This window comes from Tenrec ecaudatus, chromosome 10, assembly GCF_050624435.1.
Source record: "Tenrec ecaudatus isolate mTenEca1 chromosome 10, mTenEca1.hap1, whole genome shotgun sequence".
Lineage (NCBI taxonomy): Eukaryota > Metazoa > Chordata > Mammalia > Afrosoricida > Tenrecidae > Tenrec > Tenrec ecaudatus.
Window position 1 is genome coordinate 92,177,138 of NC_134539.1, and position 26,264 is coordinate 92,203,401.

The 26,264-nt window shown below is 39.6% G+C and overlaps 1 protein-coding gene and 1 non-coding gene across 5 annotated transcripts in view; both read left to right on the forward strand.

Moving 5' to 3' along the window:
* NRG3 (neuregulin 3) overlaps window positions 1-26,264 on the forward strand; it is a 1,273,738-nt gene that overhangs the window by 1,130,118 nt on the left and 117,356 nt on the right. The window lies entirely within an intron of this gene.
* Window positions 13,653-13,786, forward strand: LOC142460550 (small nucleolar RNA SNORA42/SNORA80 family). The gene has a single exon (XR_012786734.1). It is a non-coding gene; the product is annotated as a small nucleolar RNA SNORA42/SNORA80 family (small nucleolar RNA).

A 26,264-nucleotide genomic window follows, 5' to 3' on the forward strand; every position in this document is an offset into this window, starting at 1 on the left:
GTGAATACAGAACTGTGCAAACAAAGCCAGAACCAAATATCTTTATGTGGTCAGGGAGAGAAGTTTAGAAGGAAATATGTCAGTATGCGAACTATAGTTTTCTTTTGTTGGCAGAAATAATAGATTTTTTCCCCTCTGTGTTGTACCATTCACCTATTCTTAGAATCAATAACGTTGTCAAAATACACTCAGAGAGAACATGAAGAGCATTCGATAATAAAATTGTCACTTTGCGCCTTTACTCTAAAATAGTCTGAGATATTTAAATGATTTGTATGCACCTATTTTTTTGGGGGGGTGTTGTCTAAGAAAATTGGCCTCATTAGCCTCATTTCTGTTTTCTGTCACAGGAACTGACTATATCAGCTATAACTTGACAGGCATTCACTGCTAGGAGGATATCCTTACATCCTGTTAGGATTCTTACACTGCTGTTAGAAGGGAAGAAGATATTCTTGAGATTATAAGAAGAGAGAGAAAATTAAAGTTCATAACAAAGGAATTGAAAGATAACTTTATTTCATCCCTAATGCACGCTACAATCATCAAAAGAACACTATCCCTATGGTTAGCAATGCTGTTATGTCTTTATAGAACCTTGTACTGGACAGATATTTCTCTCAAGTATTTAGTAAATTACTATAAGGGAAATATCATAAATGTCTTAAAGGCGACTAAGGGGACAGTGGTGATTAAATAATCCACAGAAGACTTGATTCCCGGCTAATGCACATCATGCACACTCACCACCCATTTATTATTAGAAACACACTCTGATGCTGAGCAAGTTTCAACAAAGTTTCCAGACTAGGCTGGAATCGAAATAAAGGTCTGGCAATCTTTTGAAAATCTGCCACGAACACGCTAGAGATCACAATGGTCTGATTAGCAACTGATCACGAAGATAGACCAGGGCACGGCACTGTTCCGTCCCGTTGTGCTAAGGTCCCCATGAATTGGTGCTGACTTGAAAGAATCTCAGTACCCACAGTGGTGTGAATGGTTAATCACTGGGCTGCTAAGCACAAGGTCAGAGTTTCAAGCCAACCAGCCACAGTCTGGGAAAAATATGCTAGGCAATATGTTGCCATACATATTTAGGTTTAGAAACCCTAAGCAGTAGTTCCTCCTCTGTCCTGCAGGAGGCAGAATCTATTCGCTGCCATTGGAGATTTTAGGTAACAACAACAAAATAAGTACAAATTTTAAAGTGCAAACTAAATGAAATATGAACTTTCATTAACTGATATTGTGTATTTATGGGCAAAATAAATCCTAGATCCCAACTAAGTCAAATTAATATTGAAAGGTTATAAATAATTCTTAAGCATAATTTCATTTTAGATACACACCTATCTCTTAGTCTTTTTAAAAATCACAATGGCCTTATAAGATTACTATAATCACCTTTTATTTTTGAAATGAAGAAAATGAGACACAGAGACTTTATATAACTTGCACGAAATTATTCAGACCATCTGTGGTAGAGCTGAAAATCTTGTTCTATCTAAAAGCTACAATTTTTATGGTGATTAAAATCTATGAGGTTACATGCATCTTGATAATTGCTGTAGTTGAAAATATATTTTTAATAGACTATACCTGTTTTTCTTTGTCACTAGTGAATCAGCCTACTGATTAAGATAACACAAAATAAAAACATAAGTCTCACACTAAGATTTTTACACTCCTCAAACCAAGGCGGTCTTTGGAAGCACAAAGTTTACCAAATGGTGGTATGTTGTTAGATGATGTTAATTTGATTTCAACTCACAGTGACCTTATGTACAATTGAGCGGAATATATGGAATACGTGAAATCCTTTGCTTTCCCCTCAGTTGTCTTGTGTTTGGGCCCATTGTTTCAGCCACTGTGTCAATTCATCTTGGTGAGGGTCTTCTTCCACAAAAAGTTGATGTTTAAGATAATAGACACTACCAAGAAGATCCATGAGCATGTGTGATATAATCTAGTTGAAATAGTACAAAGTTAATAGAAATTGGTTCATTATATGTTTCCACAAGGACCACTCAGCCTTGCATGTTTTGGCATATCAATGATGGATTATAACCTCAAAAAACTATAGCACATTTATTTGATTTAATTGTTTATCTTTCAAATGGATTTAAGATTTTTTAAACAATATCAAATTTGCATGTGCTTTGTGAGCAAAATTTTGAAAACGCTATGCCTGTATGCATTCGTGTATCTGCATATGTGCTTGTGTGCTTGAGTATTGTGCACTGCATGGCTTCCTGGTCAGCCATCATAGCTCTGAGGATCAATTCAGACTTTTAGAGCTGAGACTTATTTTATGGGTTTTGTTTTTGAGTTTTGGAAATGTACTTAGTACAACACTAGGTTTTACGTTTTGGGGTGGCATATGCATGTGAGACTTGTATGGGCGCTGATTCAACCCCCTGCATCCTCAAAGTGGTAGAAAATATGACTCAAATGTGAAATGATAGGAAAGCTGGCAGCCAAGAGAGAGAGAGAAAGGGGGAAAATACAATTCACAACAGATTCTGGAATTCTTCCTACACAAACCCTGCGGGGCCTCCTCCTTCTCAGGAATACTGATACTGTTCCCTGTGTGATGAACCTATCACCCTCATTCCCACCAATCTCAGAAGGCCTCCTCAAGAAGAATAACGGGACCCTTAATGATTCCACATAGCTAATGGTTAAACTGCAGCAGCGTGATACCTACAGAACAGATGATTTCTCTGCCACCCACAGCAAGCTGAACACAGTGGGGTAAGGTTAAACAGAGCAGCAGATGGGTAAAATTATGTGTGGAAGCCATATATCATCCTGCGGGAACTTTCTTGTGATAGCCACATGTTCAAGTTCTTCAGACACCTTGTATCTATCCACAGTTTAAAAGACTAGTGATTTCACACGCTCTAGTAGCCTCCGTGTTATAGATGTGGTGCTTGTTTTTTATCTGCAGACATTGGGACAGAAATGGGCCCTCATTGGATTTTGAAGTAGATGCCTTGTGCACGGAAGGCTGAAGGCTTGACCTTGACCAGTAAATACTTCGAGTTTTCTTCACTATCAGCAAGCAAAATTGTTTTAGCTGCATATTTCAGTTTGTAATGAGGAAGAATACCAATGTTGTGTCCTTCCTATAGTCCAGCTTCTTAGATCATGCGCTCAGCATGCAGATTAAATACACATAGCGCAAGGTGTAAAGGCTGAAGCACACCATTTCTAGTTTTAAGTGATCAAATACATAGACTCTTGGTCCTGTGTGAGCTTGAATGTTCTGAAATTCACATTTTTTTACAATGGTATCCATATATTCTAGTCCATATAATCAATCATATTAGAGTAATCAATAAATGTACTTCTGATCCTCTCTATTTTAAATCAAGATTCACCTGACATTTGCTCTGTTCTCCCTTGTTTCACATCTTCATCTTCATCTGAATTTTTACTTTATGGCAGTAACCTGTCACTGTATGGCTGAAAGAAATTTTAAATTACTTCAACAAGATTTGACTTGCATATGATATTGAATCAATAATTAATGATATTTTAAATAGCTTCCACATTCCATTAAATTACCTTTCGTTGGAATGGGCACTTATATAAATTAGTACCAGTTGGTTGGTCAGATATCTGTCTTCCATAGTTGTTGTCTTTCACCTTGACTGTGGATTATATATGTACATATAAGAGACAAAAATAATCACAGCTATACTAATAAGCAAAACCATAATAAATGGAGAAAATATTGGACTTGTCATAATTATATTGAAAGCAGCCATTGAAAACTTCACAGAGCACACTGTTCTACTCTGACAAATAAAATTCTCTGGTTTTATTTTATTGATCCAGTAACTTGTCTGTACTTATGAGGGGTAATCCCCCCATAAAACAAATTATTTTTTAAAGCTACATATTTAATTTTTTTTACCAAAATCCTTATCACTTTTCTTATCACCTTATCACTCTCCATTACACTTAATACATTTGTCAAATCTGCGACTCCATTCTTAGAAACGTTTTTCAAACTCATCTGTTTGGATGGCTGACAGCATCTCCCTCATGTTTCCTTCATCTCTTCTACATCATCAAATCGTTGTCCTTCTACGTCCTCCTCTTCATTCATGGAAACAAAAAGAAGTTTCATGGAGCAAAGTCAGGTGAGTAAGGTGGGGGGTGGGCAAGAAAGGCATGTTGTGTTTTGCCAAAAACTGACCCACTGAGATGGCTGCATGAGCAGGTGAATTGTCGTGGTGGCAAAATCAATCCCCCATCTGCCACATTTCAGGCCCCTTTTTGTTGCACATTGCTACACAATCTTTTCAGAACCTCTAAATAGAAAGCTTGATTAACAGTTTGACCTGGTGGAATAAACTCCAAATGCACTATGAGTTGACCTTTCCATCCTTTGAGGAAGTTGAAGGACACCCAGAATGAGGTTTCAATCGACATTTCATCTGTTTTTGCAATGAGAAAAGCACCCACACCTTAGTTTTTCTCACAGCACTCTCCACGTAAGCCGTATTCAATATCACAACTGTGTCTGCATCATTTGCCCCAACCTGGACCCAAAATTTCTAAACAGCATGCTGTTCTCTTAAATTGGACATCACAGAAAATGAGGTTTGCCTGAAACTGTTTTACGAAAAAATTATCTGTGACCAGAGAGAACCTTCCCAGGTGATGCCACTGAGTGCACTAACACAAAGCAAGTTGCTTGATGCTAACCTACCGGGGGGGAAATGCACACTATGAATGGTCCACCCAGTGGAGCTTTTTTCCATTTTTTTTGAGGGCTGGGGAGGTGTTATGCTAACAGTAACTGCAGTTGCCATGAGTCAAAATTAAATTGAAAGACAACTTAACTTACTTTTAGCAAAAATATGGACAAGTTATTACATCAATAAAATAAAACCCAATCATTTTACTTGTTTGGGTTTGGTTTTTAATATCTCTTTAAAGTATTGAAAAACAGGGATATGTGTCACTTTGAGGACATAAGCCATGATATTTTCTATTGTCTCATATACATGTAGAAGTTGGACAATAAATAAGGAAAATCAAAGAATAATCAATGCATTTGTATAATAGTGCTGGTGAAGAATTATTAAAGTATCCTTAAATGGCCAAAAGTACAAACAAATCTGTCTTGAGAAAAGTACAGTCCTTAGACCCCTTAGAATTGAGGCCAGCACAACTTGGTCTTACATACTTTGGACATGCTTTCAGGAGGGATCAGTCCCCAGAAAAGAACATGATGCTTGGTAAAGTAGAAGGGGAGAGAAAAGGGAAAGATCCTCTATAAAATGGATTGACATGGTGGCTGTAACAATACCCTAACACATAACAATTGTGAAGACAGTACTGACTAAACAGTGTTTTCTACATATGAATGGAAATCTACAAGAACAATAGGTTGAAGAACTAATTGCGGAATCGCTTTTGACTTATTTCTTTTTCTTTCTTTGTTTTCCATCTTTTGGGGGACATTTCAGTTTTCAAAGGAGTCCTGGTGGCATTGGCTTGCTAATAGCAAGGCCAGCAATCTGAATTCATCATCCACTCAGATGGAGAAAAAGAAATATTGACAGTCTCAGAAATCCAAAGGAGCAGTTCTGTTCTGCATGCGTAAGCTTGTTATGAGTCAGAATAGTTTTGATTGCAATTGAGAGGTTCTGTTTTGTTTTTCCTTTTCAGTTTCTTCTTGTATGATTTAATTGATGTCATCCCAAATTTTGTCTGGTCTTTGGTTATTAGTGTTCCATGAGTCAACTCCATTCTTGAAATTGTGTCTAAACTCAGCTGCCTTACTTTCAAGGTCATATTTGGCTTTCACGGGTTATATTAATTTTCTTCACCTTCAACTTGGGTTTGCATATGAACAGTGGGTGAACGGTCTCACAGTTGCCCCTAGCCTGGTTCCCACTGCTGATATGGAGCTTCTCCAATATCTCTCTCCATAGATTGCATTGCTTTAATTCCTGTGTATCTATCCCTGTGTAATTCTTCCAGTGAGGTCTGTGTGTCTAATTGTGGTTTATTTTATGGAAAAGTAGTATTTGCATTGAATAAGTCATTTGTTTTGCAAAATGCTATCATGTAATTTCTCACATCACTTCTAATAGCAAGCCATATTTTGCAACTATTGATGGTTATTAATTGCTCTCAATTAGGACATTCTAATCACCAGTGCCACCACTTACCTCTCAGTTTGCACATTGTGGTGACTGCGTTGGTGCAATGCTGGAAACGATGTCACTGATCTTTCAAATATGGGTCACCCAAAGCGAACAGGTTTCAGTGGAGCTTCCACACTCAGAATAGAATATTAAGAAGAGGTAGGCTCTTCATTTCAGATGAATTAGCCACTGAAAACCTTATGGGTAGCATCAAAACATTGCTAGCTACCAAAAACCTCTTGAATACAGAACATTGTCATAGGTTGTGCCGGAATATGAACCCTAAGTTTGGAAGGTAAACAAACTATGACTGAGGCAGATTTATGTTGTCAAAGTAAAGTCATCCACAATATCTCACATGGAGTCAGACATGTGAGAATTAAAGCCTTCATATTCTGGGAAACATGACTCCAAATGAAAAGAAACAGCTCTAAACATCATTACTGGGAATATACAAAATATGAATCTAGGAAAAGAGGAAGTTCTAAAAATGAAACTCAGTGTACAAATGCCAATATTCAAAACATTAGTGAGCTGAACTAGTTTGATATTGGTAATGTTTAATCAGAAAGTCATATCCTCTACTGCGCTGGGGATGAAACAATCAAGAGAAATGGTACTCCAGTCACCATCAAGAAGGACATTTCTAGATATATCTTGAAGTACAATGATATCTGTGATAGGATAATGTCTGGCCACATTTAAAGAAATCCAATCAATATACAATTATTCAAATTTATGCCCCAACTACTTCAGCTAGTGATGCAGAAATTGTAGAATGCTATCAGCATCTTCACTCTGAAATTGATTAAAAATACAATCAAGATTCAGGGATAATTATTGGTAATTGGCATGCAAAACTGGAAACAAAAATGAAGAAATAATAGTTGGAAAATATGGTCTCAGTGATAGAAATGAGGAGGCTGGAAGTCACACAAAAGAATTTTTTAAGACCATTGGCTTCTTAATTACACATTTTTTTTCAAAAGCACAAAATATGACTATATATATGTGTGTTTTCTTCATATGGAAAACAGAGAAAAAATTGACTATGTCTTTAGGAAGAAATTATTTAAGAGCTCCATTTTAGCAGTAAAGCCTGATAAGCTTCCCCCACCCCCACCCATAGAACAGACCACAAATTGCTCATAGCTAGGCTCAAGATGAAGTGAAAGAAAATGAAAACAAGTTCATGAGAAAAAAAATACGATGTAGAGAATATCCCACACAAATTCTGATAACATCTCAAGAACCAATTTGAAGTATTAAACACTAATGATGGAAGAACTGGTGAGCTGTGGGATGACATCAAGAACATCATTCAAGAATAAAGCACAAGGACACAAACAAGGGGAAAAAAGATCAAAGCGGATGTCAGAAGAGAGTCTGAGAATTTATCTTCATCCTAGGTAGCTAAGGAAACGGAAGAGAAGTGATGAAATCAAAGAATTGACGGAAAATGTCAAAAGGAAGCTAGAGAAAAAAAGTAAAATATTATAATGAGCTGTGAAAACAACTAGACTTAACATATCTTAAACTGAAAGAACTCAGGAAACAATTCAAGCCTACAGTGGCAATATTGAAAGATTCTATAGGCAAAATTGCAATGATGCAGGGAGCACCAACAAAATGGAAACAATATACCGTCACTTTATAAAAAACAAAACAAAGACTAGTTGACATTCCACCATTTTAAAAATTATTGTATTTTAAATCATTTTGTTGGGGGCTCATACAATTTTTTTAATCACAATCCATACATACATCCATTTTGTCAAGCACATATGTACATTTGTTGCCATCATCATTCTCAAAACATTTGCCTTCTACTTGAGCCCTTGGTATCCGCTTCTCATTTTCCCCCTCTCTCCCCCTTACCCCCTCCCTCATGAGCCCTTCATAATTCATAAGTTATCATTTTATCATATGTTACACTATCCGCTGTCTCTCCCGCCCTCTTCTCTTCTGTCCATCCCCCAGGGAGGAGGCTATACGTAGATTCTTGTAATAGGTTCCCCCTTTCTACCCCACATTCTCTCCACCCTACAGGCATCGCCACTCTCACCACTGGTCATGAAGGAGTCATCTGTCCTGGATTCCCTGTTCCTATCTGTACCAATGTACATCCTCTGGTCTAGCCAGATTTGTAAGGTAGAATTGGGATCATGATAGTAGGGGAGAGGAAGCATTTAAGAACTAGAGGAAAGTTATATGTTTCATCGTTGCTACCCTGCACCCTAACTGACTCATCTCCTCCCCACAACCCTTCAGTAAGGGGTGTCCAGTTGGCTACTGATGGGCTTTCAGTCTCCACTCTGCACTCACCCACATTTACAATGATATGATTTTTTTGTTCCTTGATGCTTGATTCCTGATTCCCTTTGACATCTTGTGGTTACACAGGCTGGTGTGTTTCTTCCATGTGGGCTTTGTTGCTTCTGAACTAGATGGCCACTTGTTTATCTTCAAGCCTTTAATACCCCAGATGCTATATCTTTTGATAGCCGGGCACCATCAGCTTTCTCCAGTACATTTGCTATGCACACGTTTGTCTTCATTGATCATATCAGGAAGGTGAGCACCCACTGATATGATTTTTAGTTCTTTTATGTCTGATAATGGGCCCTTCTACACCTTGTGGTCACACAGGCTGGTGTGCTTCTTCCATGTGCACTTTGATGCTTCTCAGCTAGATAGCTGCTTGTTTATCTTCAAGACTTTAAGACTCCAGATGCTATATCTTTTGATAGCCAGGCACTGTCAGCTTTCTTCACCACATTTTCTTATGCACACATTTTTCTTCAGCAATCGTGTTGGGAAGGTATGCATCCTGGGACACTCCACTATTTTAAGAGGTAGTATGTGAGCAAGAACCAGTGATATTGAAGGAAGAAGTCCAAGTTGTACTAAAAGTGTTAGCCAAAAGCAAGGCTCCAGAAGTTGATGAATTACAGTGTCGAAGGTTGTAATAAGCTGTGGAAGCACTGGAAGACCATTTGTCTATGCCAATGAAAATTCACATATGTGTACCCACTCCAATATATTTATATATGACAATAGGGAAATAGATCTATGTGCATATATTTATAGGTTTAGTATTAAGGTAGCAGATGGACATTGGGCTTCTACTCAAGTACTCCCTCAATTCAAGAACATTTTGTTTTATTAATGATGCTCAAAGAATATATCATTGTGAATGATGGTGAGTGTGGAGTGGAGACCCAAAATCCATCTGTAGGCAATTGGAAATCTCCTTACATATGGGTCGTGGGGAGCAAACGAGCCAGTCAGAGTGTAGTACAGCATCGATGAGCCTTACAACTTCCCTCTAGTTCTTTAATGTTTCCTCCCTCCCCCACCCCCACTATCAAGACCCCAATTCTACCTTACAAATCTGGGTAGACCAGAAGATGTACACTGGTACAGATAAGAGGTAGAAACACTGGGAATCCATGACAGATGAACCCCTCAGGACCAATAATGAGAGCAGTGATACAATAAGGGGAAGGTGGGGGAGAAAGGGGAAACTGATCACAAGGATCTACATATAATACCCTCCCTGGGCGATGGACAACAGAAAAGTGGGTGAAGGGAGACATCGGACAGAGTAAGACATACAAAATATTATAAACTCTCAAGGGTTCATGAGGGAGGGAGGGTGGGGGAGGAAGGGGGAAAATGGGGAGTTTAGACCAAGGGTTCAAGTAGAAAGCAAATGTTTTGAGAATGATGATGGCAACAAATGTACAAATGTGCTTGATGTAATGGATGTGATAAGAGTTGTATGGATTGTGATAAGAGTTGTATGAGCCCCCAATAAAATGATTTTTAAAGAATACATTTTATTGGCTTCCATGGATTACAAAGAACCAACATTTCTCTTTATTCATATTTTGTTTATGATTTTCTTCATTATTTCATTTGTTATTATTTAGCGTATGTCCCCCCTTTTCTATTAATTTATTTCTTTTTCACTTTCCTTGGATTTATTGATAATACATTTGTTAACCCTAACATTTCAATGAGTACTTCTTAATTTTAAGTATTTATTATGTTCTAAACTAAGCTCTTAATTACTTTTAACAACCTCCTCAACAATAGTCTAAAGTTTTAATATGTGATAGTCCTACAATCCACTATTATTAAAATATTAAATATTTTAAATGTTCAAAGAGAAAGAAAGGTGATTCAACAGACTTCACAATTATAGAACAAGATCGTTGCTCGCACATAAGCACCATTGTACTGAAAATCATCCACCTGTGGTTTCAGCAGGACATTTACAGGGAGTTGTCATAAGTGCAGGCCAGATCCAAAAGAGGAAGCAGAGCAGGGATATCATTTTTTATGTCAGATATATCTTGGCAGTAAGTGGTGTATATCAGAAACATGTTTACTTGTGTTTCAGCTGTGTGCATCGTAATAAACTATTGATATCCAAACTCAAGGGAGAAGACTGGGCATTCCCAAGCACTGAATTGCTTACTTGTGCTAATGTGGAATTTGTTCATGGATCAAGAGACATTCATGCCAACAGAATAAGGGGAAGCTGCATGATTTTAAATCAGGGAAAGTGGGTATCATGTTTGTGTCCTCTCCCCATTCTTAATCAGTCTGTATGTGGAGCAAATAATCAGAGCAGATGGATTTTATGAAGGCGAATGCAACATTGGAATTGCAGGAAGGCTTATTAGCAACCTGTGATGGGCCAATAACATAACCCTGCTTGCTGAGAGTGAGGAGAACTTGAAACGCTTGCTGATGAAGTTCAATGATTGCAGCCTGCAGTATGGATTACAACTCAAGGTAAAGAAAACCCTAACAACTGGACCAATAATTGGCATCAGGATAAAAGAAGAAAAATTTGAAGCTGTCAGCGATTTCATAAGGCTTAGTCCACAATCAATGCTCATGAAAGAGTCTGTCAAGAGATCCAACAATGCATTCCAGTAGATGAATCTGCGGCATAAGACATCTTTAAAGATTTGAAAAGCGATGATGTTACTGTGAGGATTAAGGTGTGCCTGACCCAAGGCATGATATATTCTCAATTGCCTCATACGCATGTGTAAGTTGGATTTTGAATAAGGAAGACTTACCAAAAAGTCGCTGTATTTCAACTATGGTGCTGTTGAGGAATATTGAAAGTCCCGTGGACACCCAAAAGAACAAACACATTGATCTTAGAGAAAGTACAGCTCGAATGCTCATTAGAGGCAAGAATGGTGAGACTTTGTCTCAAATATTTTTACAGGTTGTCAGGAGAGACCAGTCCCTGCAGAAGGGCATCATGCTCGGTGACGTGGAGGGCCAGCGAAACAGAGGAAGGCCTTCAACAGGTGGATTGACACAGTGGCTGCAAAAATGGGCTCAAACATAGGAATAATCATGACAGGGCAGGACTACGGAGGGTTTCCTTTTGTAATGCATAGGGCTGATGTGAACCAGAACCTACTTGAACTCGCTTCACAAAAGCCACCACAATCACTAGGAATTATCAATGAAACTTGCCTTTATGCTTGATTAATTTTAGACTGCAGATGGTGATAAAAATCTTCGATGGACATTTATAGAGGCCTAAATGCAGGCATGTACATATGTAAATACTATATAATGAGAGGGGAATAGAACTATGTACTCATATCTATATGTTAAGAATTAAGGTTGCATTGGACATTGGGCCTCAACTCAAGTACTCCTTCAACACAAGAACACTTTGTTCTAACAATCCAGCTTTCTGCGATGCTCACCTTCTCGACATGATTGCTGAAGGCAAAATGGGTGCATAGACAAAGGTGGTGAAGAAAACTGATGGTGCCCGTCAAAAGATATAGCATCTGAGGTCCTAAAGGTTTGAAGATAAACAAGCAGCCATCTGGCTCAGAAGCCACAATGCCAACATGGAAGAAACACAGCAGACTGTGTGATCATGAGGTGTCAGTGGGATGAGATCAGATACCAGGCATCTAAGAGCCTGAATAAAACCATACCCAATGTGAATGGGGTGGGGGTAGGGGTGGTCGTGCATGGAGTGGAGGCCCAATGCCCATCTGTAGACAATTGGTCATTCCTCACAGAGGTGTCACAGGGAAGAGATGAGCCAGTCAGGGTGCAGTACAACACCAATGAAACACACAACTTACCTCTTGCTTTTTGGTGCTTCCTTAACTTCACTATCTACCTTATGAATCGGATTAGACCAGAGCATGCACACTACTACAGAGAAGAGCCTGCAACACAGGGAATCCAGGACAGATAAACCCACCATGGCCAACAATGAGAGTAGAGATACCAGTAGGATTAGGGAATGGTGGTGTGTGTGTGTGTGGGGGGGGGGGAATCGATCATAAGGATCAAACTAGAAACCCCTCCCAGGGGGACAAATAATGGAAAAGTGGGTGAGGGGCGGTGGAGGATGATGTAAGATAAGGAAAAAATTTTCTATAACTTATCAAGGGTTTGTGAGGGAGGGTGGGCGGGGGAGGGAAGGGGAGGAAATGAGAAGCTGATATCAGGGGCTCAAGTGGGAAGAGAGGGCTTTGAAAATGATGATGGTGGCATATGTGCAAATGTGCCTGACACACTGGATGAAAGTATGGATTGTGATAAGTGATGTAAGAGCCCCCAATACAAGTATTTTTTAAAAAGATTTGATTCAATAAAAAAATTTTTAAAAATATTCAATGTTTTCAACTTTGGCATTAGTCTTTGGTGTGTAAATTTGAATAATAGAAGTACTAATTGCTTTTCTTTATAGACATGTTTTCTTTATAGACGGTCAGTGTGGTAATTTAGGCTAGATCTTGAAATGTTCTTTTTCATGATAAATGTAAAACCCAACCTCTTTAATTTGTAATTCCTAGCACAGTAGACCACATGAAGGATTTAAAGTGTTCAGTATCAGTCCACTAATGTGTAGAGAGTAGATCAATATGTATTGCTTTTAATTTTTGAGTACTTCCAATATTCCTATTTTCCTACTTTGTACATCCAATTATTAGTGCATGTTTCCATCTTTTTCTTCTATTTTTGAGGATGTAAGATTAGCAAATGATGCTCCTAAATGTTTACCCTACATTTTTTTGTCATTAAGGTGAACTCTAATGGGAAGGGGCAGTTCTTCCTTAGCTGTTGAGTGGCTTCCAACCTAGTAATCTCATCTCCAGCAACACTAAGCTAATGATCCACCACTACTCATTCAGCAGCTCTGAATGAGAAACTGTTACTCAATGGGGGGTGGGGAGGCGAGGAGGTGAGGCAATCTACAAGATCAACATTTCAAAACTCCAAGCCCACTCTGCGAGGAAAGATGGGGCTCTGCTGCCGTGAAGAGTTAAAGTCTCTGAAACTCAGAGGTGGCAGTTCTACCTTGTCCTATAAAGTAATTTAACTTAATGGCAAGGAGACAGCTATTCACATATTTTTCATTGACTAATGTTTTTGTTTGTTTGTTTTTGTCTTCAAGAATAAGGTCACCCGACATGGGTTTGGATTTATGGCAGGTCCGATCCCATGGGCCTCTCATAGTGTCCCATGCCAAAGCAAATTGTAACCCTGAACCATTGCCTGGCTTTACCCCATGGGCTTCAGGCACTGAAGAGGGTTGCACAGTGGGGAAGAAAGAAAAAAAAAAGATGAGACCCGACCAGACACACGCCTTCCCTGAAGGACCCCACAGGATGGGCGAGAGCTGCTCCCTGGAGCTCCCGAGGCTGTAAACTGCACGGACGGACAGGCTGGTGGGTTCGAGCCACAGGACCGTTTGGTTAGCAGCCCTGCACTGAACGGGCAAATCCCTCCCATAGAGATTCCATCACAATTCGCCTCTGCCCTATGGCGTCTCAATGAATCACAATGGGCTTAGAGCCAATGGCAAGGAGGGTATCTACCCAGGTGGCTCAGCAGTAAAGTGCCTGACAGCTAACAGAAAGGCCAGCCAAAAAAAAAAAAGAATAAGGTCACCAGATCCTTAGTCTTGGGCTCCTTTAGTTTCAAAGCTCCATTGAAAACGATCTCTTTGGGGCTACCCTACTGGTATTTTAGATTCTAGTGGCATATCTTCTACCCTCAAAGAAACACACAAGCTACCACGATATGGCTGTCAAACCAGTGGAGGCTAGATGAGGTTGCGTACATGTAAACACATTTTCATGAAAAGAACTAAGAAAGAAGCTTGCAAAATTAAATTCAGATGATAACCCATGCTTGTGCTTCCCCCCTCCCCATCTAACCCAAAGCTTTCATAAGCATGATAGCAATTATGCATATACTTTAAAAAACCTTATAAAATAAAGAATGGGTTTTTATATCTTAATTAGTAAGCGTGATAGAGGGAAAATAATGTAAATTGATAGATCCTTGTATCACACTGAACAGAAATTATAAACTTCAGTCAATAAAACTAATCTGGGTTAAGAATCACATTATTCTCAATTAATTGGAGAGCTGAGAAAATGTTTACCTATCCAAAGATGAAATGCAGCCTGCAGTGAGAAGTCCTGTCTGCACATGCTGTTTGACCTTCATGCTTTGGCGGTCACAATGTTCCTCCACTACAACATTGGGTTTCACAATACCAAGGGGTCAATCCTTGGAATTAGTCCTCTGAAACTTTATAACAATAACTGCCTGTATTCATGTACAGTTAGCAGAAACAAGTTGTTATGTAAAAATTATTTCCTATGGAGATGGGGTTTCATTCTGATCTCCCAATTTTCTAGAATTTAATTAATTTCCATTTTGAGGCTCATTCTCTTGTAGTCCCCTTTCTTCTAAAGTCACTTCACATTCTGACAAATATTTTTGACAAATAGTGTTGATCTTGTCTGTCTCGAGGCTATTAAGGAGCATTAATGGAATACAAGAGATAGTAATTTATCATGAATCATTTAAATGTTGCAATTGCTTAAACCAAAGTCTGTATTTTAATATCACTTGGGTATATGGTATCATGGCAGTTTCTATTGAATATAAAATACACAATCTTTTATGTACATGATAAAGTATTCAGAGCCCTGGTGGTACACTAGTTAAAGCTGTCAGTTGCTTACCTAACTAGGCGACAATACATTGTAATTTTTTTTGTTTTATTCTTGCTGTTTTTAAATCGAGTATATATAAGCTTGATTCAGAAGATGATGTGAAACAGGGGATATCATTGCCCAAGTCAGCTTGATCTTGGCTGAAAACAGAGCACGCCATAAAGATGTTTATGTTTCCCTCTCTATGCAAAGACCTTCAACTGCATGGAAAACAACCTATGCATGACATTGTGAAGAATGAGAACTTCAGAGCACTTAGTTGTGCTCATGAGGAACCTGCCCATCGACCAAGAGGTAGTCATCACAACAGGACCAAAGGAAACTTTACGGATGAAAATCAAGAAAGGTATGTGACAAGGTTGGATGATTTTACCATGGATACTCAATCTGCATTCTTGGCCAATAAGTTTAAGTGTTGGATTCTATAAAGAAAAATATGGCCTCAGGATTGAAGGAGGATTGCTAGCATCCATGAATTTGCAGGTGAGACACCTTCCTTGCTGAACACACAGAGGAATTGAGGCATTTAACAAGCCAAGTTAAAAGCGACAACTTCTAGTATGGATCACACGTCAACGTAGAGAAAACAAAATCACTCACAGCTTGACCAACAGACAGCATCAGAGATACTCAATGAAAATGTTCATATTGTCAAGGGTGATTTTGTTTTACTTAGATCCACAATTAGCATCCATAGAAATAGCAGGCAAGAAATCAAATGACATTGCACTTGAACATTCTGCTGCAAAGTTCCAATTAAAGTGTTAAAAAGCAAAGATGTCACTTTGAAGAGGGAGATGCCTGGGATCCAAGCCATAGTATTCTCAAGTGGCTCAGATACATATGAAAGCTGGATAAGAAAGAAGAATTAAGAAGGATTATACATTCAAATTATGATGTTTGCAAAGAAAATTGATTATGTCATGGACTGTCAGAAGAACAAATCGATCTGTCTCTCAGGAAGTACATCCATCATTCATCTTGGAAGTGAGACTGTTGAGACTGCCTGATGTATGTTGGTAGGTTATTAGAAGACACCAGTCCTAGAAGAAGTGCATCATGCTTGGTAGTGACAAAGAGGAAGACCTTCAATGAGATGGATTGGTGTAGTGGATGCAACAATGGGCTCAAATGTAGCAATTGTGAGACTGGCGCAGACCAAGCAGTTTGGCTACAGGAAGGTATCTAACTGAATGGTAGCTAACAAAAACAAGCAATATATGTGAGAAATACCCACTGTACTTGAGTTATCCCAACTCAGAGACAACCTGACCTCTAGGGCGGTTAAAGCTTTCGTCATTAAGCATGTAGATTGCCACATTTCTGCCACAGAGAAAATCCCAAATTTGAACCCACAACCTTTGGGTTAGCGACCAAGTGCTTTAAACCAGACATCGCCAGGGTTCCATGTACTCAGTAATGAATATTACATATTATATATGTTGGATTTGAGCCCAAAGTTTCATAGGCTCAAATGATAGTGATGTGCTTGACTACGCACCTGAAACGTATCAGTTTGAATCCACTCAGCAGTCATGCAGCAAAAAGGCATGGAGATCGACTTCTGTAAAATTAGGTATTAAAAAGCCTTTAAAGGCAGTTTTATTACAAAATGCATGGAGTCCCTACAGGCAAGCAAAGCCTCCTTTTTCGAATCTTGTCGCTGGTCTCTTCATAGTACTTCCCCTCCCACTCCCTAATCCTCCAAAGTTAAGTCAGACCCCAGCCCTGAGCACCTGGGGCCAGCTATAGGCTCAAGAATCTGCAAAACTCCCTGCATTTCAGACAACCAAAACCTCACCCCTCTTTCCTTAGCTCCCTGTGGATAGGTCACAAGTTAAAAGGATTCTTCTCTGTCATTAACTGCCCAAGCAACCTTTCCAGGGCTTCTGTTTCCACATGTTAGGACTCTACGCTGTCATTCCATATTGCTTCGTTCATTCATTAGTTCTCTATAGCAATGGCTCACAAATCCATGGACACCATTACCTGTACTTAATCATTTAATACAACCAGAACAGATACAAGCAAAGATACTTATCAGATAAGATCTAGGAGAAATTCCTAAGCCTTGTTCTTCCATTGTCCCCAGGTACGTGCTAACCCCTTACTCAGGTGTGTGGGTATTCTCACCAGCCCAATAAATCTCACAAAGAAGTCTCCAACATCCAGGGTCACACAGTCATTGGTGTCTCCATGAATAGCCACGATTGGGCCTTTAATTGTACTTTGTATACATTCCATCAATGAGGATGTACTATGTCCCTTTTCCTTTTTAAGACTTGTTTTCAGGATGGGGCCCGGCCAACCTCTATTCCTCTACACGTTTAAGTGCTGTCTGCCTATTTTATAAATCAAAAGTCCCTTGATTGCTGACTAATTATCAGGATGATTTTTCAGGAGCCAGAGGTAAAAGAGCTAATTAAGTATCTGAAAAGGCCATCAAGCGTGGTATATGCGGGGCTCTGTGATTTAGAGGAAGACCATCAGTGGAATGGATGGAAGCAGTGGCTCCCGCAATGAACTAACCCTTAAAATGTGAAGATGGTATAGGTCCGGGCGTGTTTCTTTTGCCTGTTCACAGGGTTGCTATGAATCAGAGCCTCTTCCAATTGCAACAATAGTTCTTACTCTGGACACATCGAGTCCATAGGTGTGGAAAACCACAGTTAAAAATATAGAAATGTTTAATCCTATATTGATCAAGCTCCCCAGATAACGTTACACTGAAAGTATGAGTCATAGTTTAATATATTCCAATCAATAGACCAATAGTGTTGGGCACGCATTGCTCTTCTGTAAGCCTGCCTTCTCCTCTTCAATACACTCATAAAAGTATTTCCTTTTAGGAAACCCCATAGCTGTAAGATGCTTTCATCATCCTTGTCTTGGCGTAGATTCTTAATCATACTTTGAGTTTTCCAATCATTCTTCCCTTTATCTTCCTAAAATGTTAAAGTAGAAAACTTCAGGCATCTATGTTCTTTATTAGAAAACCAGTCCTCAATCCCTCTGCAGGTTCAGAAAGCTTCAGTGAGGAGACCCTTTCAACATGACCTGGGATGTCCAAGTTGTCCACAGCTACCCCGGGGCGAACACAATGGCACACATTACAGACCGGTGCCTCAGCAATGCCCTGGACATCAGCAGTGAGTCTGCAAGTGTTCTTTATGTCTATGGTGCATATACAATATTCCAGAATATTTCTTCTAAGTAAAGATCCCCTTTGGTCTCATGCATATTGTCGTTCACCTTGACTGAAAGGGAAGAAGCACAGAGACCTGACAAGTTGTGGGCACAGAACTGCTAATTCCCGGTGCTAAATGAAAAGACAAGGAATTCGTGATTTATAGCTGCAAATTACAATGTTGCTCATGAGTGGTGATTATTGCTCAGCCCTGAAATAAATACTCTGGCAATGTGCTGAAATGAGAACTCCTACACTGGCCACTGGCTGAACATTCACCTACAACTTTCCAACAACGCCACTTTCTGAAAAAAAAAGAGGAAAGAGAGGGAAGCCAGAGAACTCGGTGGAGAGAGATGTGTGGCTGATGGTTCTGTGTTGCTATGGAAATTTCTTGGGTGCAGAGTTGTGCAGCTCCAGGCTAAAAGATCTCTGTTTCTTTTTTTTTTTTTTTAACATTTTATTAGGGACTCATAAAACTCTTATCACAATCCGTACACACATCAATTGTATAAAGCACATCTGTACATGCTTTGCCCTCATCATTTTCAAAGCATTTGCTCTCCACCTAAGCCCTCTGCATCAAATCCTCTTTTTCCCCTCCTTCCCGGCTCCCCCCTCCCTCATGAACCCTTGATAATTTACAAATTATTATTTTGTCATATCTTGCCCTATCCGGCGTCTCCCCTCACCCCCTCCTCCTCTGTCCATCCCCCAGGGAGGAGGTCACACGCAGATCCCTGTAATTGGTTCTTTCCTTCCAACCCACTCACAGCTCTACCCTCCATGTATTGCCCCTCACACCCCTGGTCCTGAAGGTATCATCCACCCTTGATTCCCCGTGCCTCCAGCTGCCATCTGCACCAGTGTACAACCTCTGCTATCTCCAGACTTGCAAGGTAGAATTCGGATCATGGTAGTGGGGGTGGGGGGGCTAGGGGAGGGTAGAAGCATTTAGGAACTGGAGGAAAGCTGTATTCTTCATCGGTGCTACATCGCACCCTAACTGACTCATCTCCTCCCCTAAACCCCTCTGGGAGGGTATCTCTAGTGACCGACAAATGGGCTTTGTGTCTCCACTCTGCACTTTCCCCTTCATTCACTATGGTAAGATTTTTTTTTTTAATGATGCCTGATACCTGCTCCCTTCAACACCTCGTGATCGCACAGGCTGGTGTGCTTCTTCCATGTGAGTTTTGTTGCTTCTGAGCTAGATGGCCACTTTTTTACCTTCAAGCCTTTAAGACCCCAGATGCTATATCTTTTGATAGCCGGCCACCATCAGCTTTCCTCACCACATTTGTTTATACACCGTTTGTCCTCAGCGATCATATCATGGAGGTGTACACCCCATGATATGATTTTTTGTTCTTTGATGCCTGATGACTGATCCCTTTGGAACCACGTGATCACACAGGCTGGTGTGTTCTTCCATGTGGGCTTTAAGATCTCTGTTTCAATGACAGGAGATAGGAGAGCAATTTGAATGTTCGGTTTATTTTCAGGGCCAGAAAAATAAGGACGCCTAAAGCTCCTACAGTGTTCCTACAGTGTCCTGCGATGCTCATATCCAGCGGTCAGTGCAGGCTCCATGCCTAATTCAATCTTAGGAACCTCAAACCCTTACAAAGTGAAACCTTAATTTTTAAAAAGTTGAACAGCTAGCCAGAGCCTCCTGACATTTCAAGTTCTTTATAAATGTCATGCTAACTCCCTATGATATGTAAAATTGTGAGGCAAACAATTTCCATTTCCTTGCTGTCACAACTGTTTCTACTGGGGACAACTTTCCGTGTTGAAAGATGGGTTCCTCCCTTCTCTGGTAGTGTTGCTCACTGTCACTTTGAAGAATAACGTCTCCAGAATATTTGCTGGAGTGTTGTGTTTGTTTGTTTGTTTGTTTGTTTGTTTGTTTTTGCAAGGCCATGATCACTGAAGTACCAGTGAAAATGGGATTTCCCTCTCATTCAAAGATGGAGAAAGAAAAAGCAAATGGAAGAGGTTTAGTGCTTCTGAGGGAGTTGGGTGTACTGCCAGCCATACATTTAGTGGTTCCTCATCATGGAGTAAGATGAGGCTGGAAAATCTGTGGTGCAGGGTCACTAAAAGTCCAAATGAACACAGTGACAGTGGATGGAGTTGGGTATGAAAGCAGAGAGGAAGATCGGGGGAGGAAATGAATTCTTAGGATTTTTATGAATGGCAACAAAATGAGATGCCTTTACAAACTAATTGTCATTTTTTGGATAGGATGGCTGGGGAATTTGTGGATGCAGTATGTACAAGGATAGATAGATATAGATATAGATATAGATAGATAGATAGATAGATAGATAGATAGATAGATAGATATAGATAGATAGATAGATAGATAGATAGATAGATAGATAGATAGATAGATAGATATAGATAGATAGATAGATAGATAGATAGATAGATATAGATATCTCCCAAAAAAGACCTTTACTGCCATCAGCTGGATGCCAAGTGACAGTCACCCTTTAACCCTTGAGGACAGGGTAGAACTGCCCCTGTGAGTTTCAAAGATTATAACTTTTGACAGTAGAAAGCCCTGTCTTTCTTCCCCAGAGTGGCTGTTAGTTTTGAACAGCTGACTTTGTGTGTCACAACCCAGTGTCACTACTATGCCACCAGGGCTCCTGTATTCAAGTTAAAAAAACAAACACAAACAAACACCAAAAATACAAACTCACTGCCATTGAGTCAACGCTGCCCCATCGGAAGCCCCTGAGGGTTTCCCAGACTAACTGTTGATAGCAGTAGAAAGCCCGGGCTGTCTCCTGGAGTGGTTTCCAACTGCCGACTATGGGGACCGCAGCCCAAGTCATAGCCATTACACCACCGGGGCTTGATAAGAAATAAATGATCAGTAACTTTGTATTTTAGTATTAAATGATATTTACTCATATCTAGTGACTACATCTTCCATACTTTGGACATGTTATATGTAGAGACAAATCTCTGGAGAATGATATCATGCGTGGGAAAGAAGACAGACAACAAAAAAGAAGACCATTGACAAAATGGATTGACACAGTGGCTGCAGTAATGGCTTTGAACATGACAATCATGGTGAGGGATCTCTCAGAACTGGGTAATGTTTCTGTCTGGTGTACATAGGGTACATAGGGTCGGAACCAGCTCAACAGAAGCAAACAATAACAAAGTAATTCTTTGTGTATTTGTTAAAATCTTCAATATTGTGATGAATTTCCTAATGTCTATGGAAATAATACACCCTAAAAAAGGCAAGAAAGGAACACAATTTGCCTGGTATGATTTTGGCCAATGTGATATCCCCATATGTAAAAATAGTCTAAAAATCTGAATTAAACAAAAATTTTTTTTTAATCTCCAAACTCACTGACATCGGTTCAATGCTCTGTGATACTATCAGGTAGGCAAGGGCTCTCCTTTGGGGTTTCCTAGTCTTTTAATGTAGATGAAAGTAGATAGCCTCACCATTCTCCCATGAGCAGCGGGGAAGTTCCAATCTCTGAGCGAGCAGTCAGCAACTCAGTCGCCCACTGTGCAGCAGAGCTGGCCCATTTCGGCCAATTAAATTAAATTATACCTATTGAGCTTAAAGTACAGTGATGACCATCTTTTTATCCTAAGTGTTCACCTGATCTCAGATTTTAATTTCTGTCATTTGCGTATTCAGTACACATTGCTCTCACTAGTCGAAAGTAATTATATGTATAAGAACATTCATACAACTCTACTATTAGAGAGGGCTTGAGCAGGATTGTCTCTAAATTCATATCCCAGTGGTCTAGCGGCCGTTCTTAGAAGAAGAAACCAAAGGACACTCCTCTCAGACTTGGTCACTGTATTGAAGGCTTTACAACAGATTAAAAAACACCCTTGATATCTGAGTAAAGAACTCATTACCATTATATGGTGATTGTTGACATAGGCTTTCCGGGTGCAGCAACAGATGGAAGTTTGTTGTGGCACCAGCACAGAGATCCTATAGATTTTGTCTCACATCTCCTACCCGGGGGATGTTTGTTCTCATTTCTTGCTATTGACCCACTGTCCACAGCAGGTTTTTTGGAAATACTTCACCAGCGATTTCTACCTAATCTGTCTTTGTCTAAAAGCTTTGTTGAAACTTGTTTAGCATCAAAGTAGCACACAAGTCTCCACTGACATACAGGTGGTGGCTGCTAGCATGGGTGCTTCCGTGGCCAAATGCATTCCTTCCAGGTGGCAGATTTAAATATATATATATATATATATATATACTCTAAGTGTAAAAGGTACATCCCCCACCCCTGTGCAGAGTCTGCAGTCTATAATGCATGGATAGTAAGTTCTCTAGTTAACTTGCAGTCTGTGGAACATCTGTATAATTGGACCCTGGAACCATGGTCCTGCATTTTCTCTGGTATCAGTGTGATGCCAGTCAATTGCTCTGCTAGTCCGAGGGCGCCTGTGTCAAAAGTATGCCAGTTGCCATTAGAGTGACTCTCATTCACACTGAGACACTTCAGTGGGTCAGATAATCCACTGAATCAGCAGCCCTTTCTTCTGAGGTGGCCTGAGTGGAATTTAACCTCCAACTTTCAGTTAGCAGGCAAACAGCTTACTTTTTTATGGTATATTCCATCCCAGATTAATCCAAAATAGCCCCAGGCTGGCTCCTGCTGGTCAGAAGTCTCTTAGTGTTGGGCTCTAAGATACATTAAGCAAAAAAAAAAAGTTTTCTCAGACTGAATTTAACAGAACCAATCCTCTGTCTATTATGCTAGACTAGCAGTACTGGATTGAAATAAAAGATTATATGTTTATATTTTATGCAAGTTCTTTTTAAAAATATCATTGCAAAGTAAAAATCTAAAAGGCTGTCTTTTTCTTTCTGAAATATGCTCTAATCACCAGTAACAGATTAAAAAATAAATGGCTGAGCTATTTGGCAAGACACTTCAATCAAGGGCAGGCTGCATAAATATTTAACGTTTTATTTTAATGTTATATGTGCTGCTAAACATTCATTCAGGAAGTGAGGCATGCATGGAAAAAGCAAAGACTTGAAGATCCTGGATTTGAATCAAGTCTTTCAATAAAATATTTCAATAAAGACCTGTGTATTTCAACAAAGTGCTTACCATATTACTGTTGGCAAACATTTTTATCTTTCTGATTGTGTTACCATGTAATATGTACATAAAATTCACAAGTCAAAGGTTATTTTATGAACTAAAGAAAACATAAAATAAATAACATTTTGACAGTATTTGGTACATAATGAGTACTTGGAGATATAATTATCTTCTCACCAAAAGATAAAAACAAACAATCAAATATCATGAATTCACTGCCATTGAGTCAACGCCAACTCATAGTATCCTGCAGGACAGAGTAGTAGGGAGCCTTGGATAGGAGTAGAAAGTACTGACTTTCTCCCAGCAAACAGCTGGTGGTTTCAAACTGCTGACCTTGGGGATTACAACCCAAAGAGTAACCACTGTCCCACCAGGGCTCCTTTCCCATCAATGGACAGTACAGATAACATGGGGTTAATCTTCACTTCAAATGATAAATAAAATACTTATCTTCCAATTCTTGCTGCTGAGACATGTGCAATGAAACTTATTTCCCACCGTTTCTTTTAAATTATTTTTTTACGTGTGGTGTCATTTAGTCAACTTCAATTCCTAGCCACTCTATCCACAATAGAACAAAACACTACCCAGTTCTGTACCATTCCCACCGTCACTGCTATATCTGAGCCCCTGTTGCAGCAACTGCGCTCATTCATCTCATGGACACTCTTCCTCTTTGGGGATCACCTTTTTTGTTTACCATGCGTAGTATCTATCTCCAGGGAGTCTACCTCCTGCTTACATGCCCCAATTATGCCATAAAATCTGAGAACCACCTTCTCTTCTAAGGATCATGCCAGCTGTACTTCTTCTCAGAAAGATATGCTCATTTTTCTGACAACTCGTCGTCTAGTTGGTCATTTTCACCAATGTTGTAATTCAAGGTCATTAATGCTTCTTCAGTCTTCCTGATCCTTTTTCCATCTTTGACCTGCCTAATTGTACCTGGTGATTGAAAACACTATTGCTGGGGTCTGATACACCTGAGTTTTCAAAGTGACATCTTTGTTTTGAACACCTTAAAAAGCATGGCTTTATTTATTTGTTTGTTTGTTTGTTTAGTAGCCAATTTGCCTAGTGCAATAAGTAGCTTGAGTTTTTTTTTTGCCTCTGAATTCCATGATCTCCTTTTTTCTTACCAATCATTTTATTAGAGGCTAATATAACTCCTATCACAATCCATACATACATCTGTTGTGTAAAGCACATTTGTACATTCATTGTGCTTGATTACTTGATTGCTGCTTCCTAGGCATTGACTGTGAATTTGGGGGCGATGACGTTCTTGACAACTTCAGTAGTATCTCCATGTATCATGATGTTGCTTATTGGTCCCAAAGTATGGACCAACATTTATTATAGGAAGTATATGATTAAATATATATGTAAAGTCAGCTGTTCAAATCTACCAGTCACTACATGGGAAAAAAATTGAGGTTATCTGTTCTCATAAAGCTTTACAGTACAGCAAAACCTCATGTAGATTTGCTCTGAGACATAATCGGCTTAACTGCACATATTGTTCTTGTTTTACTGTGTGCATGTATGTGCTAATTATATATTACAAAACATTTCAACATTCTTCATGTGTTCAATTCAATGTTATTAATGTTTATCATGTTCTGTCATTATATAATTACAAACTATTTCATCACTCTAAAGAGAAATGGAGTGTACCCTAAGCAATACTTCTTCCATTTATCTTCTTTTGCCTACCTATGGTGACTACTGATAAGCTGTGGTCTTTCTACACTTACCTAATCCAGGTATTTCATAAACGAGAAGTCACATGTTAGCTGTAATGTACTGAGATTGTTATGATATCTCTCTTCCCAAGTTGAGGGTTCTACTTTCATGGGACCTGGCTCTGTTCGACAGTGGAAGCCTTGTACTTAGTGGTGTTGTATGGAAAAAGAAAACCCCATATCCATATATGTTCTAGAGAGACCCTTTCATTAAAGCTGAACAGGATAAAGACAAAGCAGTGATCGTCCCAGATGAAGGAAACCATCAGCATGCACCAGTTCATGAGCTAATGGAGTCCGCCAAGGCACAGCCGTAGCTTTCCTGTATATACTAGGAAACAAAGGCCTTCATCACTAGGCCAGGAATGGTAGCAGGTCAATCCATCCGTGCAGAACTATAGAGCTATATGTGGTAGTTACAAATTTTCATATCACCTTGAAGATTTATGAAAGTGTAGAGATGGAATGTGGGCTTTCAGTCAGGTCACAGCCTGATGGTGCCACCTTGTGGGCATGACCGTCTCGTAAGGAGGGCCTGGGGAACCACCCCATCTCGCTCTGCCTTTATCTTCTCGCTGGCGGGCCACTCTAAGAACTGATGCTTCCTCTGCCATTGGGGCCACATGACGTTTCACCCACCGACCCATGACATTCCTACATTCTGCATCATTACTTAAGGCTGTGCAAGTCTAAAGAGGGGCTATGGACATGTGTCAGACTTATGGAGTTGAGTTGGACTGGGCTGGGATGTTCTTTTGATATACGACGCTTCTTGATATAAAGCTCCTTTTAGCACATATCTGAGTGTCACCGGATCTGTTTCTCTAGTCACCCTGGCCTAACGCCCTACACAAAGACGATGGTGAGGAAAAGTACACAAGTATCTTTTCAAGTTAAAGTAGGTTACATGATTGGTTAGGGGCCTTTAACCCCCGGGCTCTTTCAAGACCAGGCTAGAACTCCTCATCATGTGATCCTGAGTCATA